This window comes from Garra rufa, chromosome 9, assembly GCF_049309525.1.
Source record: "Garra rufa chromosome 9, GarRuf1.0, whole genome shotgun sequence".
Classification (NCBI taxonomy): Eukaryota; Metazoa; Chordata; class Actinopteri; order Cypriniformes; family Cyprinidae; genus Garra; species Garra rufa.
In genome coordinates, this window is record NC_133369.1 from 7,235,677 (window position 1) to 7,254,633 (window position 18,957).

The 18,957-nt window shown below is 40.2% G+C and overlaps 1 protein-coding gene across 1 annotated transcript in view; it reads right to left on the reverse strand.

The window, feature by feature from the left end:
• csmd3a (CUB and Sushi multiple domains 3a) overlaps positions 1-18,957 on the reverse strand; it is a 516,772-nt gene that overhangs the window by 62,287 nt on the left and 435,528 nt on the right. The window lies entirely within an intron of this gene.

Consider the following 18,957-nt stretch of genomic DNA (forward strand, 5'->3'; position numbering starts at 1 on the left):
CCTACTTCCTCAGCTGGGATCGTTTAGAGCTATTTAAAGCTGCATTTAAACTGCATTTTGGAAGTTCAAACTCGCGTGCACCATAGAAGTCCACTCTATGGAGATAATTCCTGAAATGTTTCCTTAAGAAACATAATTCCTTTACGACTGAAGAAAGAAAGACATGAAGATCTTGGATGACAAAAAGGTGAGTAAATCATCTGTTAATTTGTGTTCTGGAAATAAACTAATTCTTTAGGTCACTTATTTTTATCATAGCAAAACAAAAGCATTTTAAAAGATTATGGCTCGGTGATTCTTTCGTTTTTTTCGATTAATTCGAATTTATGTTTCAAGACGATTTAATTTTTTATTAAATCGAGGTATCGCGATTTTTTAATAAAAAAAATATATATGTATTCAGAACGGAAAACAACGCATTCTGGTAAAATAACGCGAGTCACTAAGGGGACATGATTAGCTGCTTACTAGCAAGTTAGCCTGTTACATTACAGTACATACAATTTCACTTACCACATAAACAGAGTAGAGAGATGATTGAAGACAATGGCGAATTATTTGCATATCAGGGCTCTAGAGTGCGACCTAATTTCTCAATGGTGCGACTGGTGCGACCCGCCGTTCAAGGGCAAAAAAAAACTACTACGTGCGACTATGAAAAAATATTTAGGAGCACCATGTGCGACTGACCCGACCAGCATATTAGTGTTTGCGCTGAGTGGAGCTTCAAAGGTTTCTATGTGTTTTGCATGTTGGCTAATGTATCTCAAGTGTAGAGAGTGTAAATAAGAGACTGAATGGGCAGTAGCTTTGTTTATTATAATAGAGCTTTGTGAGATTGCGAACTAAGATGAGTGACAGCTTTTAATCATTTTTAAGGGAGTTTGTAAACGAGATATTGATTTATTACAACAGTTAAATAAACAAGAAGTTATTATTAAGTGACTTACATTGTCTGACTATAACACTATTGCCTGATTTTGCTCTGTTTCGTCGTCAGAGGTGGTCTGAAACAAGTCACAACTGAGCCGCTGTGCATCTCCACTCAAACACAGCGGTGTTTCATTTATGAATGAACGTGCGTTTTTAAACGAATCTAGTAAAATGATTCAATTTCCCATTCATAAAGAGTCACTTGCTTTATTCTTGAATGAACCATCCATTCAAACGAATCAAATGAATATGATTCAGTAATTAAATCAGTGTCTTACCACCACCTGCTGGCAGATCGTTTCAGTTATTTAAATCATTTAATATTTCTGTGTTCAAAATTGTATATTTTTGTATAGGATATAAGTGCAAGAGAAAAGCATGGCAATATCTATTTTCCTCCCATCTCATATTTATTTGTCTTACAAACATTTACTCTGTCTGGTATGATAAGAATGGGGCCTGGTGGAAAGCACTGATGCAGTTGCAATGTATATTGCAAAATATATAGTGGCCATATATATATATTGTGGAAAAGCTGGGGTTTCTTTACATGCTAACAGAAGTAGGGGGGAAAAAATCGATTAAAATCGTAAATCGGATTTTTTTGTGAAAAAAATCGGGGATTTTATTTTTAGGCCATATCGCCTGAAATGTACAGCCACAGACTTGCAAGATGACCCAACGAAAAGAGGAAAAACATTTCAATGCAGGGGTACAAGATGAACACTAGACAAGTATGGTCTTCATGTTGAGGCATCTCACCGAATACCACTCTTGACCAAGAACAACAAAAAGGCAGACTTGAACATGCCAAGATTCATTTGGATAAGACCTGTGGAGTTCTGGAAGAATATTTTATGAAGAGATGTAACCAAACTGGAACTTTCTGGACTTATGGATCAGCAGTATGTCTGGTGCAAAAAAAGGCAAAGCCTATAAGCAGAAGAACACCACCTTTATCATCAAACATGGAAGTGGGCCAGTCCTGTTATAGGGTTGTTTTATTACAATCATGACCGTATGAAGGACATCATGGATTCTTTGAAGTATCAGGCAATTTTGGCAAGAGTTTTGATGACAAGACTGAAGTTTATGAACAATGAACTCTCCTGCAGGACAGCCATCCAAAAGTATACATCCAAATCTACTTATGCTTGGGATCAGGGTTCAGTTGTAGAATGTTCTTGAGTGGTCTGTTTAGTTTCCAGATTTAATTCTCATTGAAAATATTTGGTTGAATTTAAAGAAAGCAGTGGCAAAGTGAAAACCAATGATTATCAGTGATCTGAAAGCTTTTCAGGCGATGAATGGGCAAAGATTGCAGTGTAGAGGTGACAGAAGCTTCCAAAAGCTTCTAAGCAACATTTATTGGTGGTTTTAAAGAATAAAAGACTCTGCACCAAATTTGACTTTTGGGGGTTTAATAACACAGCTAAGTCATAATTATTCAACCCCTATCCAACATTGCTGTTTTAAGTCAATTATTGTTATGCTAGCGAACAAAATTGTCTGAAAACACAATTAAGCCTTTAGAAACTCAAAAAAAACAAAAAAAAAAAAAAACAAAAAAAAAACAGAATAAGCTTGGGCTGTTACACATACATACGTCTAGCATATTGGCAGTTTATTAGTGCTTATTAAGCACATATGTGACCCTGGACCACAAAACCAGTCATAAGGTTAAATTTTACAAAACTGAGATGTATACATCATATGAAAGCTCAATAAATAAGCTTTCCATTGATGTATGGTTTGATACATCTATTTGAAAATCAGGAATCTGAGGGTGCAAAAAAATCTAAATACTGAGAAAATCACCTTTAAAGTTGTCCAAATTAAGTTCTTAACATTGCATATTACTAATCAAAAATTACATTTTGATATATTTACAGTAGGAATTTTACAAAAAAATCTTTATGGAACATGATCTCTAATTAATTTCCTAATGATTTTTGGCATAAAAGGAAAATCAATAATTTTGACCCATACAATGTATTTTTGGCTATTGCTACAAATATACCCCAGCGACTTAAGACTGGTTTTGTGGTCCAGGGTCACATATGGTAAAGTCAACAGAGCTCTCACAAAAGCTATAGAGAAGAAATAGACACAACTGGCTGCCTTATTCCTTAGTTTAAAGTGTGTTGTACTAGAAAACCTTTAAGGGTCTTGAACAAAAAAGCACAATATCATGAAATGTTTGATCAGAGCAACTGCGAAAAAACCTGAAATATACAGCCACCGACTTGCAAGATGACCTGATGAAAGGAGGAAAAACATTTCAATGCAGAGTATAATAAAGATAATTTGGAAAGACCTGTGGAGTTCTGAAAGTGATGGAGTGATGTGACCAAACTAGAACTTTTTGGACCTATGGATCAGCCGTATGTCTGGTGCAAAAAAAAGGCTTATAAGCAGAAGAACACTATCTCCATCGTCAAATACTGAGGTGGATCAGTCCTGCTATGGGGTTGTTTTACTGTAATCATGACTGTATGAAGGATATCATGGATTCTTTGAAGCATCAGGCAATTTTGGCAAGAATTGAGATGCTTTAGGTACAAAGCCTGAAGCTAATGACCAATGGACTGCAGGACAGTTATCTCAAAATATACATCTAAAATCTACTTATGCTTGGTTCAGGGTTCAGTCATGGAATGTTCTTAAGTATCCTGTTCAGTCTCCAGATTTAATTCTCATTGAACATATTTGATTGAATTTGAAGAAAGCAGTGGCAAAGTAAAAACCAAAGATTATCTGTGATCTAAAAGCTTTTTCAGGTAAGAAATAGGCCAAGATTGCTGTAGAGAGGTGACAGACGCTTCTAAGCACCTCCAAGCAGCGTTTATTGCTGGTTTTAAAGAATAAAAGAATCTGCACCAAATTTTTTTGATTTTTTTCTCATTATTCATCAACTTACGTTCTCAAACTTACTCAAATGTGTATGAATACACTTTCTCTAATAGTGTACTGATGCGCTTGTTGAATTGTTTTCACGAAATATTTCTTTGCAGCAAAATGTCTTCCAGGTCAAAAGGGTTGAATAATTTTGATCGCAACTGTATATTGCAGATACTATTCTGCATACTTCATCCTTATTTTTCCAGCTAAGTGAGCACAAATGGCATGTTTATTCTCAAAAAAAAAAAAAAAGTTGACAGTAAGTTGCTGAAACCCACAGGAGACTGAAACTGCAGACTTGGTCAATATGTAAGACATAATGTACAGCTCGTCAGCCATTATTACAACATAAACTCAAAGCAGAGGGGTCTTGTATCACCCTGAAGGGGTTCATTTCGCCATTAACGGCCAGCTGACTCTACACTATCTTGCTTATTAGATGGCGACACGTACTAAATAAATAAATAGATGGGTATGAAATATTGATTTGAGTCAAAATAGTTTTTTCGTTTCATAAACCTCAGTTTTTTTTGTATTTTGCATTTGCAATTACTTATGCATTAATTATGCATTTGCTAATGGATTCAGAAAATAAACTATTAAAAAATATTTGAAAAACAAGTCTTAATATATTACATTATAACATTTTGCTAGTGAGTACATTTATCTTGTTTTTGGGATGTTTAGTGGATATTTATTTTTTAGTGCATTAAATTGATCAAAAAGGACATTAAGGCATGTAAAAAAATATTATAGTATTTTTTTGATAACATAATATAAAATACTTTCTATTTTACATTTTTATCCCTTGAACCTTATATTTCTCAAAGAATCCTGAAAAAAAAGCAGAATTCCCACAAAAATATTAAACAGCTGATAAGAATTTTTTCTTGAGCAGCAAATCAGCATATTAGATTGATTTCTGAACAATCATGTGACACTGAAGACTGAAAATTGTGCATTTGACAATGGATTCAAACATAATATAATATTCATTTCTTAAATGTATCTTTTTTATCTTTCAAATGATAAATTATAAATTTATAAAATAAAAATGATACATTTAATCTTTTGAACTTTCCTCCTCAAAGAATCCTAAAAAATTGCATAATTTCCACAAAATTATTAAATAGCACAACTGTTTTAATCAACATTGATAATAAATAAGAAATATTCCTTGAGCAGTAAATCAGCATTTTAAATTAATTTCTGAATTCCCTCAAATATATAAAAATAAATAAATATAAATAATATAATATATAAATAAATAATATATAAATAAATAATATATATATATATATAATTATTATTTTTTTTTTTTTACAAAAATGTATTAAAAATGTGATGGTTATTTTAAAATTAATTTTTAAAAATATTGAAGTAATTATTTTACAATATTATGTTTTTGATCATATACCTGCATTTATTTGATCCAGAGTACAGCAAAAATAGCTAAATATTTTTACTAATTAAAATAACTGTTTTCCATCTGAATATATTTTAAAATGTAATTTATTCCTGTGATTTCAAAGCTGAATTTTTGCATCATTACTCCAGCCACATGATCCTTCACAAATCATTCTAATATTCTGATTTGACCCTCAAAAACATTTATTATTATTATTATGTTGAAAACAGCTGATTAGAATTTATTCAGGTTTCTTTGATGAATAGAAATTTCAGAAGAACAGCATTTATCTGAAATAAAAATCTTTTGTAACATTATAAATATCTATATCACCACTTTTGATAAATGTAAAGCATCTATAATTTCTTAAAAAAAGAAAAGAAAAGCTTTTAAATGGTAGTGTATAATGTTACAAAAACTTTTTATTTCAGATAAATGCAAAATTTTGGATCTTTCTATTCATCAAATAATTCTGAAACTATGTAACTGTTTTAAATATTGATAATAATAATAATGTTTCTTGAACAGCAAATCAGCATATTAGAATGATTTCTGAAGCATGTGACACTGAAGACTGGAGTAATGATGCTGAAAATTCAGCTTTGATCGCAAAAATAAATCACATTTTAAAATATATTCAAATAGAGAAAAGTAATTTTAAATAGTAAAAATATTTCAAAGTTTTACTGTATTTGCTGTACTTCTTTAAAAAACAAACAAAACAGAAAAAACACTTACTGTTCAAAAACTTTTGACTGGTAGCGTATATATACACACAAACATATTTGTATTAACCTAGGTTTTAGTTGCTTTAAGAGTTAACTAGAATTAAATGGATCTGGTCATGTGACGACTCACATCAGTAATGTCAAAACGTCCACACAAAATCTAGACACTCATTTGTAGCACAAAACACACCAGCAACCCTTTTCTCACCCTTCAAAACTCAACCTCGAATCTAAAATTTGATCACAAATGTGACCATTGCGATTCAATTGATTAATGAAAGATGATTTGAAAGCAAAGCAGACCTGCTCAGTGATGTATCTGAGACATTATGAATGTAAACAGGACCAAAGCGCTGCCCTCAGATCAGCTGAGAGCTTCGTTTGGCCACAGAGGAGCTTTTCAGCGTGCTGAACTGCCACAGCTCGGATAAAGAGCAGTTACGGCTCTCAAAGGAACACTTCCCCTGTTCTCTGAGCTGTCACTCACTGTGCTGTTTCAGAAGATTTGAGCAGAAGAACTTTTTGTGCGTGAAAATACTATTTGATTGAGCTTACACAGTCTTTTTGCTCACCTGCCTTGTACGATTAGCTAGAGATATGAACTATGACAGCCAATGAAAAAGCAAAAACAATGACAACAGCTTTTTATGACTGGAAAAAATTGCATTTCACCTCTGCTCTAGTTTGTTTCTTACTCGAGCTTTCTAATAAACCTGTACACTATAAATATTGCTGGCTCTGTGATGAATTGCTTATGTTCCTTCTTTTGTAAGTCACTTTGGGTAAAAGCAACTGCTGAATGCATAAATAATGAACAGCTCAGCAAAAAAAAGAAATATATTTGTACTTACTGCACTTACCTGCTCTCAGCTCGCATGACTTAATTTCTTGCATGAAACAGAAAAGAAGATGTTCTGAAGAATTTATTCATACTGCTCCATTTCTTTTTAAATGTAAATGAAGCTAAAAAAAGTCTTCAATTTCAAATTGCGTGATATAAACTCACAATTGCGAGTTACAAAATCAGAATTGCATGATATAAATTCGCACATCTGACTTTTTTCTCAGAATTGTGTGATATAAACTAAAAAAGCAGACTTTTTTCTCAAAATTGTGTGATATAAACTAAAAATTCAGACTTTTTTCTCTGAATTGCATGACATAAACTCGCAATTGCGAGTTATAAAGTCAGAATTGTGTCACATAAATTCAAAATTCTGACTTTTTTCAGAATTGCATGATATAAATTAAAAATTCAGACTTTCTTCTCAGAAATGCGTCATATCAATTGCGAGTTATAGTCAGAATTGTGTGATAAAAACTTAAAATTGCGAGTTATAAAGTCAGAATTGCATGATATAAATTCAAAATTCTTTGAATTTTTTCTCATAATTACATGATATAAACTAAAAAAGCGGACTTTTTTTCAAAATTGTGATATAAACTCCCAATTGCAAGTTAAAGTCATATAAACTCAAAATTCTGACTTTTTTTCAGAATTGCATGATATAAACTAAAAATTTCTCAGAAATGCGTCATATCAATTGCGCGTTATAAAGTCAGAATTGTCATATAAACTCAAAATTCGAACATTTTTCTCTGAAATGCGTCAAACTCACAATTGCAAGTTATAAAGTCAGAATTGTGTCATATAAACTCAAAATTCTGACTTTTTTTCAGAATTGCACGATATAAACTAAAAATTTCTCAGAAATGCGTCATATCAATTGCGCGTTATAAAGTCAGAATTGTGTCATATAAACTCAAAATTCAAACATTTTTCTCTAAAATGCGTCAAACTCACAATTGCGAGTTATAAAGTCAGAATTGTGTCATATAAACTCAAAATTCTGACTTTTTTCAGAATTGCATGATATAAACTAAAAATTTCTCAGAAATGCGTCATATCAATTGCGCGTTATAAAGTCAGAATTGTCATATAAACTCAAAATTCGAACATTTTTCTCTGAAATGCGTCAAACTCACAATTGCGAGTTATAAAGTCAGAATTGTGTCATATAAACTCAAAATTCTGACATAAACTAAAAATTTCTCAGAAATGCGTCATATCAATTGCGCGTTATAAAGTCAGAATTGTCATATAAACTCAAAATTCTGACATAAACTAAAAATTTCTCAGAAATGCGTCATATCAATTGCGCGTTATAAAGTCAGAATTGTCATTTCACGAGTTCGCGCTTACATATAATTAGCCGGAGAATAGAAATGCATGTTTGGCGTGCTGTCCGGTGAAGGGCTCCGAGCTCGGGGATGGCCCGAACCCAGAGTACCCCCAATAGAAGTAGTGAGAACTCGGAGTGAGGAGATGGGGTGGTGGAGGGTTACTGATAAACCATCAAGTGAATGGAGGTGAGTCCGCTGTATTTAAACCTATGGCGCTGATTGACTTGAGTGGGCTCCTCTTGTGCTGTTTACGCTAAGTATCTGACGCGCTTCTCCCGAACTTTGTTAATGAAACATCATTTCACGAGTTCGCGCTTACATATAATTAGCCGGAGAATAGAAATGCATGTTTGGCGTGCTGTCCGGTGAAGGGCTCCGAGCTCGGGGATGGCCCGAACCCAGAGTACCCCCCAAAAAGCAAATAGATAGAAGGACAGCCGCCGGATTAAAGACACCCCCCAAAATAGACACTAATGTGACGGGGGCTGATGATCGGGAAGTTGGCAGGTAGGCAGGCCAGAGTGCTCTGGTTTGAGGCTACAGTCAGGTAGGCCCTGCCAGCTGTTGATGTTGGAGTACGTGGTTTGGGGTCGGAAGGACTACTGAGATGATAGGCGGGAGATTTATGGCACGTGGCGTTGGATAGATGAGTCTCGCTTGTGGGCGGCGAGTATGTAGGCCCGACCGGGAGGGCTCTCACCGGCGGGGAGGTAGAATGAAAAGCCCGCCTGGGAGGGCTCTCTTGGCAACGATGGGAGATCAAGACTCCTAGCGTTGCACCAGGCGGGGGGGAGGGAGAGTTTAGCCCCTGGGTGGGGGGGATGAGAGAAAAACCTGCCTGGGAGGGCTCTCATGGCAATGATAGGAGATCAAGACTCCTAGCATTGCACCAGGCAGGGTGAAGACGTAGCGTTTGGCCCGCCCGCTGGGTGGGAAGGGGAAACTGAACGAACCTGCCTGGGAGGGCTCTCATGGCAATGATAGGAGATCAAGACTCCTAGCATTGCACCAGGCAGGGGAAAGGTGTAGCGTTTGGCCCGCCCGCTGGGTGGAAAGGGAAAACTGAACGAACCTGCCTGGGAGGGCTCTCATGGCAATGATAGGAGATCAAGACTCCTAGCGTTGCACCAGGCAGGGGGAAGGTGTAGCGTTTGGCCCGCCCGCTGGGTGGAAAGGGGAAACTGAACGAACCTGCCTGGGAGGGCTCTCATGGCAATGATAGGAGATCAAGACTCCTAGCATTGCACCAGGCAGGGGAAAGGTGTAGCGTTTGGCCCGCCCGCTGGGTGGAAAGGGAAAACTGAACGAACCTGCCTGGGAGGGCTCTCATGGCAATGATAGGAGATCAAGACTCCTAGCATGGCACCAGGCGGGGACGTTGCATCGGACAGAGGAAGGCATGACATTTGGCCCGCTGGGCGGGAGGCGGAAAGACAAGCCCGCCTGGGAGGGCTCTCATGGCAATGATAGGAGATCGGGACTCCTAACATTGCACCAGGCGGGGGGAGGAGGCGTAGAGTCTGGCCGGCCGGGCGGGAAGGGAAAGTGAAAGAACCTGCCTGGGAGGGCTCTCATGGCAATGATGGGAGATCAAGACTCCTAGCATTGCACCAGGCAGGGGAAAGGTGTAGGGTTAGGCCCGCCGGGCCGGGAGGGAGAAAAAGACCCGCCTGGGAGGGCTCTCATGGCAATGATGGGAGATCAAGACTCCTAGCATTGCACCAGGCGGGGGGATAGGGAGACCTGGAGAAGGTTACTTTGGGTGGCTTATGGGCTGATGAGGGTTTGGTGGGCTTCTTTGATATGTGACTGGCTAGTTCTGATGTAGCTCTGAAAGGCTTCTGATGACCATCTTCCTAGGGTTTGGATCTGCTGTTTAGAGAGGCCTTTCTGGGCTGCTGATGTTGCTGCCCCGATGCGAAAAGAGTGGCTTGAGAAATTTCCTGCTGGGATGCCTGATGATTGCAGGACGGACTTGAGATGTTTTTGGAACCAGAAGCGATTAGCAGGTCTTTTGGCTTCGTCTAAGAACAAGGGCTCGCGGGGGGATTTAGCCTGGGTATTCCTGAGGCGGAGAAACTGAAGGATGGACTGGTAGGGTTGGATTGGAGAAGGGAGGTTGAAGATGTAGATGAGGTGGCCTTTTTTGGCTTGGTCTGTCTTGCTTTGTTTAATGAGGAAGGAAATTGTACCGTTATCGAGTACTGTTAAATCTGAAATGGTGGGATTGGTATCTGGGTCGAATTTAGAAGAGATGGTGAGTTCCGAGCATCTGAGGAACCCGAAGAAGGCTAAAATGAACATAGCATCGAGTGTCCGGGCGGTACTGAGAGGCTGGTAACTGGTGCGGAGGGTATGGATGCATTTTGTGAGGATGTCTAGCGTTATGGGAAGTCTGGGGTCAGGCCGGGTGGGCCGGGACCGTTGGATTCCCCTGATCAGAAGCGAGTTGTTTATCCCGGGTGAGGGTGCGCCGAATAGCAGCTTGTGGAAGAATTGGATGCCGCTTAGGTAGCCCTTGATGGAGCCGGCTTGGAGTCCCTTGACCTTGTTGAGAAAGGAGATAAATGAGGTGATTGAGAGTAGGGAAAAATCGGGGAAGGGTGTGTTGTATGAGAGGTGGAAAGCTTTGAAGCATTTCCACGCAGTTGTGTATGACTGGAGGGTTCTCGGCGAGACTGCTTGGAGGATGGTGTTGAGGGATGCATCGAGGAGGTGTTTCAGTGGGTGGTTTACGGGAATATTAGTTCTGAATAATGAGGAACTGGAGTTGGGGATTGTTCCGCCTCTGGAGCCAGCGTCCTGAATTTCTGAAACAGAAAGCGAGATAGGGAGTCAGCGATTTGGTTTTCTGAACCTGGAACATGTTTGGCAACTAAAATAAATTGGTCGCATGCCGAGATCCATATTAAGCGTCTTATGAGAGGCATGAGGCCAGGGGAATGAGAGCGGCCTTTATTAATGCACTGAACGGCTGCTTCGTTGTCGCAATGCACTAAGATGCTTTTAGAAGCCCATTCGTTCCCCCACAGGTATGCTGCTACCACAAGGGGGTAGAGCTCAAAAAAAGCTGAGGACTGGGGGGAACCCTGCAGCTGGGGGGGCCATGGAGACGCGAACCAGCGACCTTGGTAAAACCCCCCGAAGCCAACGGAGGGCGCTGCGTCTGTGAATAGTTGGATGTCAATGGGAGAAGAGACGAGGTTGTTGTAAAAGAGGGAAAGGCCGTTCCATTGTTTAAGGAACATTATCCAGAGCCTAAGCTCGTCGCGGCACGCGTGAGATAGGCAAATGAGATCCTCGAGAGCATGAACGGAGGAGGCGAGTGAGAGAAGGTGCGAGATAAAGGGGCGTCCTTGTGGTATGATGCGCATGGCAAAATTTAGGTGCCCGAGCAGAGAGAGGAGTTCGCGTTTGGAGCAGCTTGGGCTGTCGAGGAGGGAAGAGGAGACAAGAATTATCCTATCGATCTTATCTTTAGGCAGGGAGACCTGAAACTTAACTGAGTCTAGGTTGATGCCTAAAAATTCGATCGATGTGGCGGGACCCTCAGATTTTTCCCGAGCGATGGGGATCCCGAGCTCGGAAAATACTCTTTGGATTGTCAGTATATGTGCGGCTGGGATCGCGTCAGGAGGCGAAATGACGAGGAAATCATCGAGAAGGTGAATGAGGTGGGGGATTGCATAGTTGTTCGACAGGATCCAGCAAACAGCTTCCGATAGCATGTCGAATATTTTGGGGCTGCTCTTGCAACCGAAAGTGAGACGGACGGCAAAGTAGAATTTCTCGAACCATCGAACTCCGAATAGATGCCATGAGTCTGGATGGATGGGCATCACTTTGAATGCGGCAGTGATGTCTACCTTTGCGAGCCAGGCTCCTCGGCCTGCGATTTTAATTAATTCGACTGCCTGGTCTATGTCGTGGTACCTGAGAGAAAATTCATTGAGTGGGATCAGGCTGTTGATGCTAGGGACCGGGGAATTATGGGGTGATGATAGGTCAATAATTAGACGTTTTTTACCAGAAAATTTTCTTGTGGCCACTCCAATAGGGCTGATGCGAAAGACTTCAAACGGGGGATAGTCAAAGGGACCGATCATGAAGCCTGAATTGACTTCTTTTTTGATTAGGTTATTTACAACATCGGGGTCTGCGAGGGCGGATTGAAGATTGTTGCAAATGGTATTTTGGGAAAGCGCACATTCGACACCGGGGTTAAAACCATGGCTGAGCCCAGACAAGAGATAATCAGTAAAAACTTTGTCTGGATGGTGGGCGAGTTCGATGGCTAGGTGCAAAATATTCACAGGAGTCGAAAGGTAATTTTTAGATTTTTTATTGATGGATTTGTGAACGGGACAGATGATGCGGGCGTGGGCACCTCCGCAGAAGTTGCAGACATGGAGGTAGCGACAGCGCTGTCTGGCACATCTCCCGTTGTTGAAGGAGTGGCACGGGTGTCTGCTGTCTGCTGCGGATGGATCTGTTTGGGTGGGTTCAGGGTTTGCCGTGGTTGCAGATCTTGGGACGTAACTGGAGGATTTCACGGGGGTAGAGACTGGACATGGTGGTATGGAGGGAAGGATTTGTGGGCAGGTCATAGTGGAGTGGGCGACTGATCTGCAGACTGCACACGAAATACTCCTACAGCCCAAAAACACCCTGCTGTGGAGATCTGGGTCAAGAGCGCCCCAGTATGGGCATTGGTTCCATTGCGCAACGCGCACGGCGCACTTTGCTGAAAAAAGCTTGTGGTAAGTGTAAAAATGCACGCCCCCATAGGACAACGCAAGCTCGGCAATGATCGCCAAATAGTCGTTGAGTTCGCGTCGCCTATGGGGGAAGGCTGAACAGATGATTTCGGTGAACCTGCTGAAAGCAATGGAAAATTCAGAAAAAGAAAGTAGACGTGATGAAAGGGGATTTGGGTTTTTTAAAGTGACCGAGAAATCCCCACAGTCTATATGGCGATTTGAGTCAGAGGTAGGCAGAAGGGAGAGAAGAGAGGAGAGATCGACATCCACACCTGTTAGTATCTGTGCTCTGATGCTGTGGGCCACTTGGGGAGGCTCTGCAGCAGTGGCATTTGATGGCATGGGCATCGGCGTTGCGGTGAAGAGTGAGTACTGTGGTTTTGCTTGGAGAAGTGAACTGTAGGAGGCTGGCAGAGGGGCTGTGTGTGGCGGCCAATGCGGCCAGGCGCTCGCTTGAGCTGCGGGCCCCGAGCCGGCGGCAGCGGGGGGCGGGGCTGCGTGAGGCGGCCAGTGCGGCCAAGCGGCTGCTTGGGCTGCGAGCTCCGAGCCGGCGGCAGCGGAAGTCGGGGCTGTGTATGACAGCCAGTGCGGCCAGGCGCTCGCTTGAGCTGTGAGATCCGCGCCGGCGGCGGCGGGAGGCGGGGCTGTGTGTTGCGGCCAGTGTGGCCAAGCGCTCGCTTGAGCTGCGAGCCCCGAGCTGACGGCAGCGGGATGCGGAGCTGTGTGTTGCGGCCAGTGAGGCCGAGCGCTCGCTTGAGCTGCAAACTCCGTGAGGAAAGAGGTTGGTTGCGAGGCTGAGATTGGCGGAGGAAGCGGCCAATCGCTCGCTTGAGCTGCAGGCCCAGGCGTTGCTGGGGGAGGAGCAGCGGTGGAGGGCTGGGCTGCAGCCGGTGTCGTGTGAGGTCTCACACGGAAGGAAGATGCTGGCGTCGGCGCGGCCGGAGTTTTGTGTTTCCTCTTGAGCGTCCTCGGGGTTCGAGGAGGCTCTGGAGAGAGGTTAGTTGGCTGCAAATTTTTGTACAAGTTAAACAGTTCTTTTTTGTTTAACTTGCGTGAGGGCTGGACGTCGGATTTGGCCAGCGCTGCTTTGAGACTCGCCATAGTCCACTTCTCAATTGGTGGAATTGACGGCCTGACCGAGCGGTAGGAAGATGCCGGGGAGTCGGTTGGAGTTCTCGCCGGAGGAGGCGAGGGCAAGCCGAGGCGCCGTGGTCGATGCGAGACCGTTCGGGCCGAGCGGCGGCCACGAGCTGAAGCCTGGGGCTCGATTGGAGCGAGGTGCGGGGAAGGCTCGGTCCTGGGACCGGCCAGAGGAGAGCCGGAGTCGTCTTCTGACGTTGAAGTTTGTCTTTGCGACATGTTTAGCAGATGGACGAACCAGTTACTGATAAACCATCAAGTGAATGGAGGTGAGTCCGCTGTATTTAAACCTATGGCGCTGATTGACTTGAGTGGGCTCCTCTTGTGCTGTTTACGCTAAGTATCTGACGCGCTTCTCCCGAACTTTGTTAATGAAACATCATATAAACTCAAAATTCGAACATTTTTCTCTGAAATGCGTCAAACTCACAATTGCGAGTTATAAAGTCAGAATTGTGTCATATAAACTCAAAATTCTGACTTTTTTTCAGAATTGCATGATATAAACTAAAAATTTCTCAGAAATGCGTCATATCAATTGCACGTTATAAAGTCAGAATTGTGTCATAAACTCAAAATTCTGACTTTTTTTCAGAATTGCATGATATAAACTAAAAATTTCTCAGAAATGCGTCATATCAATTGCGCGTTATAAAGTCAGAATTGTGTCATATAAACTCAAAATTCGAACATTTTTCTCTGAAATGCGTCAAACTCACAATTGCGAGTTATAAAGTCAGAATTGTGTCATATAAACTCAAAATTCGAACATTTTTCTCTGAAATGCGTCAAACTCACAATTGCGAGTTATAAAGTCAGAATTGTGTCATATAAACTCAAAATTCTGACTTTTTTCAGAATTGCATGATATAAACTAAAAATTTCTCAGAAATGCGTCATATCAATTGCGCGTTATAAAGTCAGAATTGTGTCATATAAACACAAAATTCGAACATTTTTCTCTGAAATGCGTCAAACTCACAATTGCAAGTTATAAAGTCAGAATTGTGATATAAACTCAAAATTCTGACTTTTTTCTCAGAATTGCGTCTCAAAAACTCACAATTGCAAGTTATAAAGTCAGAAATGCATAATACAACTTCAGAATTCTGACTTTTTTCTCAGAATTGTGTGATATAAACTTGCAAATGTCTTTTTCTTAGAATTCCATGATATAAACTCGCAAATCTGTCAGACTTTAACTGCTAGTTCAGTCAGAACATTTAACATTTGTACATTTAAATCTACGGTTTGACTTCAGAAGACTTGAAATATTCCACACGAGTAACAAATATAAAGCTGTTTTTTTGTTGTTGTCCTTTTTAGAGCTTGTCGGCCCAGTCAGTAGTTCCACATCTCCTTTTGTGTTTCACATAATAAACAAGCTCACATACAGGTTTGGAACAACATGAGGGTGAGAAAATGACAATTTTCACTCATGTGTGAATTGTTCCTTTATAAGACACATGAAAACACATATTGCCATTTTGAAGTGCAAAAACAAGGCGAGATTCTCAAGAGAAACAATTAGACGCATTTATACGCCGTTACTGGCGAGAAGACGAATTCGCGGGCGCGTGAGAGATGCGACACCTTTCCAAATGACAGTGCGATAAGCAACAGGCTATCAATTATCATCTAGCGGCTGCCAGCAGAAGCCATTAGCATAAATAATTATGGTAAAATATTCATTGAACAGAGCCGGACGGCACACGTCGCAGACACTCTGAGCGCCGAGCCCCCGTTCGAGTCAGCTGATGACCCGAAAATCAAATCCTTTTTAATTACGTGTACGAGCACCCCGAGGCCAATCAGAAAGCCCAGACTCAGCAAATGGCTGCGAACCTGAGGGAACAACTAACCAGTGATTAAAACAAACCGTAGGGCAACCGTCCTCACGGTACATAAATAAACAGGAAAAACAGCAGCGCTCCATGACAGCGCCGTGTTTTTCCAGTCAGATACTTACACTTTAGTACATTAAAAATCTGGGACATTCCTTTTTCTACTCCGCGGCACAGAAAACGAGGGGCGGATTGTACTCATCTGACATCATTCCAAGCATGCTGATGTAGAGCAGAGACAGAAAGACACATGCAGAGAGCCTATTCACGGCCGTTTGTTCTTCCAATTGCAAGCTTTTGGCAATTCAGACTTTTTTCTTAGAATTGGGTGATATAAACTATTTTCTTTTAAGGTAAGCCAGAGTTGCAATTCTGAGAACATTTCAGTCTTTTCCCTGCAATTTTGTGAGAAAAAAGTCTGAATTCTGAGTTCAGAATTTTGGCTTTATTTCTTAGAATTGCATGATATAAACTAGTCAGAAGTTGAGAACACGTCAGTCTTTTTCCCCCTCAAAAATGGACTTTGAAAAAAATGGCAAGATATAAACTCAAAATTGCGAGTTATATAAAGTCAGAAAAATAGTTTGACATGAATGCACAATTGTGAGAAATAAAAGAATTGCAAAATTTCTTAGAACTGCAAGTTTGTATCTCACAATGCGACTCGAAATTCAGAAAAAAACTCTGGATTCTGTGTTCATATCTTGCAATTTTGACTATTTCTTAGAATTTATATCTTTATATTTATAGTTGTCAGAGTTTATATCACGCAATTCTGAGAAAAAGTCAGAATTGTGAGATATAAACTAAAAAAGAGCTATAAAGCCAGAAAAATTAGAGAATAGAGAAATAAAGTCAGAATTGTATCTCACAACTCTGACTTAACTTGCAAGAAAACAAGTGACTTAACTCGCAATTCAGACTTTATAACTTGTAAATACAAGTTTGTCTCACAATTCTGACTTTATAACTCCCAATTGCAAGTTTATATAACAGAGTTCTGAGGAAAAAGTCAAAATTGCGAGATATAAACTCAAAATTAAGAGTTATAAAGTCAGGAAAATTGCTTGATATAAACTCAGTTGTGAGAAATGGTCAGAATTGCAAGTTTGTATCTCACAACTCTGACATAACTTGCAAAAAAAGTCACAAGTGCGACAAACTTGCAATTCTGAGAAAAAAAAAGTCTGAATTCTTAGTTCAAATCTCGCAAAACTGCGAGTTTATATCATACAATTCTGAGAAAAAGTCAGATTTTTATGCATGTCCTGCAATTATGACTTCATTTCTCAGAATTGTGAGTTTATATCTTGCGATTCCGACTTTATAACTGACAATTACGAGTTTATATCATGCCATTCTGACTTCATTTCTCAGAACTGCGAATTTGTGTCACAATTCTGACATTATAACTGGTAATTGCACTTTATATAATGCAGCTCTGAGAAAAAGTTAGAATTGGTAGATATAAACTCAAAAATTGAGTTATAAAGCCAGAAAAATTGTGTGATATAAACTTGCAGTTGCGAGAAATTAAATCAGAATTGCAAGATTTCTCAGAATTGCAATTTTGTATCTTTGTAACTCTTGCAAAAAAGTCACAAGTGCGACAAACTCGGTCAGAGTTGTGAGATCTCACAATTCTGAGACTTTTTCCCCTTCAAAAATGGACTTTGAAAAAAAAAAGTCAGAATTGTGGGATATAAACTTGCAATTGTGAGAAATAGTCAGAATGGCAAGATTTCTCAGAATTACAAGTATCTTTGTAACTCTTGCAAAAAAGTCACAAGTGCAACATAAACTCGAGTTAAGTCAGAGTTGTGATATCTAGCAATTCTGAGAACATACCAGTCTTTTCCCCCCCTCAAATATGGATTTTGAAGAAAAAAAAGTCAGAATTGTGAGATATAAACTCAAAATTGCAAGTTATAAAGCCAGAAAATTTGTGACTTAATCTCACAATTGCGAGAAAGTCAGAACTGCTAGTTTTTTTAAACCTCACAACTGACTTAACTTGGAAAAAAAAATCCGAATTCTGAGTTCATATCTCGCAATTTTGACAATTTCTCAGAATTGAGAGTGTATGTCTCGCAATTCTGACTTTGTAATTTGCAAATGCGAGTTTATATCGTGCAATTCTGAGAACAAGAAAGAAATGTGAGTTTGCTTTAGTTCATTGTAAATGTGGGACATTCCTTTTTTTCCTCTGGGGAACAGAAAACGAGGGGCTGATTGTACTCATCTGACATCATTCCAAGCATGCTGATGAAGCGCAGAGAGAGAGAAAGACACATGCAGAGATCCTATTCAAGGCCGTTTGTTCAAATATCCAACCCTGATAAAAAAGGAAGGTGTCACGATGGAGAAAAGGGCTGACTTTTCTTCCTCATTAACCTCAATCGGTCCGACATCCTGCCTTTGTTGACGCGTTACGATCGGACAGGTCTCCAAAAAGATCCGTCCCACCTCAAATGGCCGAGGCACAAAGCCACAGATCCATTCAACTTGTTATTTTGCTCTTGATGGACAATGTGAGAGGTTTGTGTATGCTTATCTAAGCTTCATTAGATTCGTCTACAAAGGTGAAACTGTTGAATACTACGAAATGGTTCTAGTTTCTTTTAATTGGCACAGCAGTGAGGTGTGAATTCGAGTTTAAGGACGCCCACCATTAGCTTAGCGGGGTTTAATAGGGCTGTGAAGTTCGTTACGTAAGGAACTCTGATTCACCTGGCAGTGCAGAACGCTATTGATTCTGTTTGCCATCCATATTTTAGCACGAGTATTGGCTTTTAGTCTTTAGTGAAATTCAGTTTGCTATATAATGTGAGGCAGAAACAACAACAACCTCCACCGAAAGCAAGCAGGCGCTGCAGGGGACGTGGGGTTCTCTTATCTTAAACAAAAAAACGCAGCTGGAAATGCTTTAAAAGGAAGACCTTTTTATATTTTTATTGGAAGGACAAAAAATAAGACAAAAATTGTATTATATTAAATCATCACACACATATATAATAGTATATGTCCTATTACACTGGAGTTATGGCTGTGGAAAAATC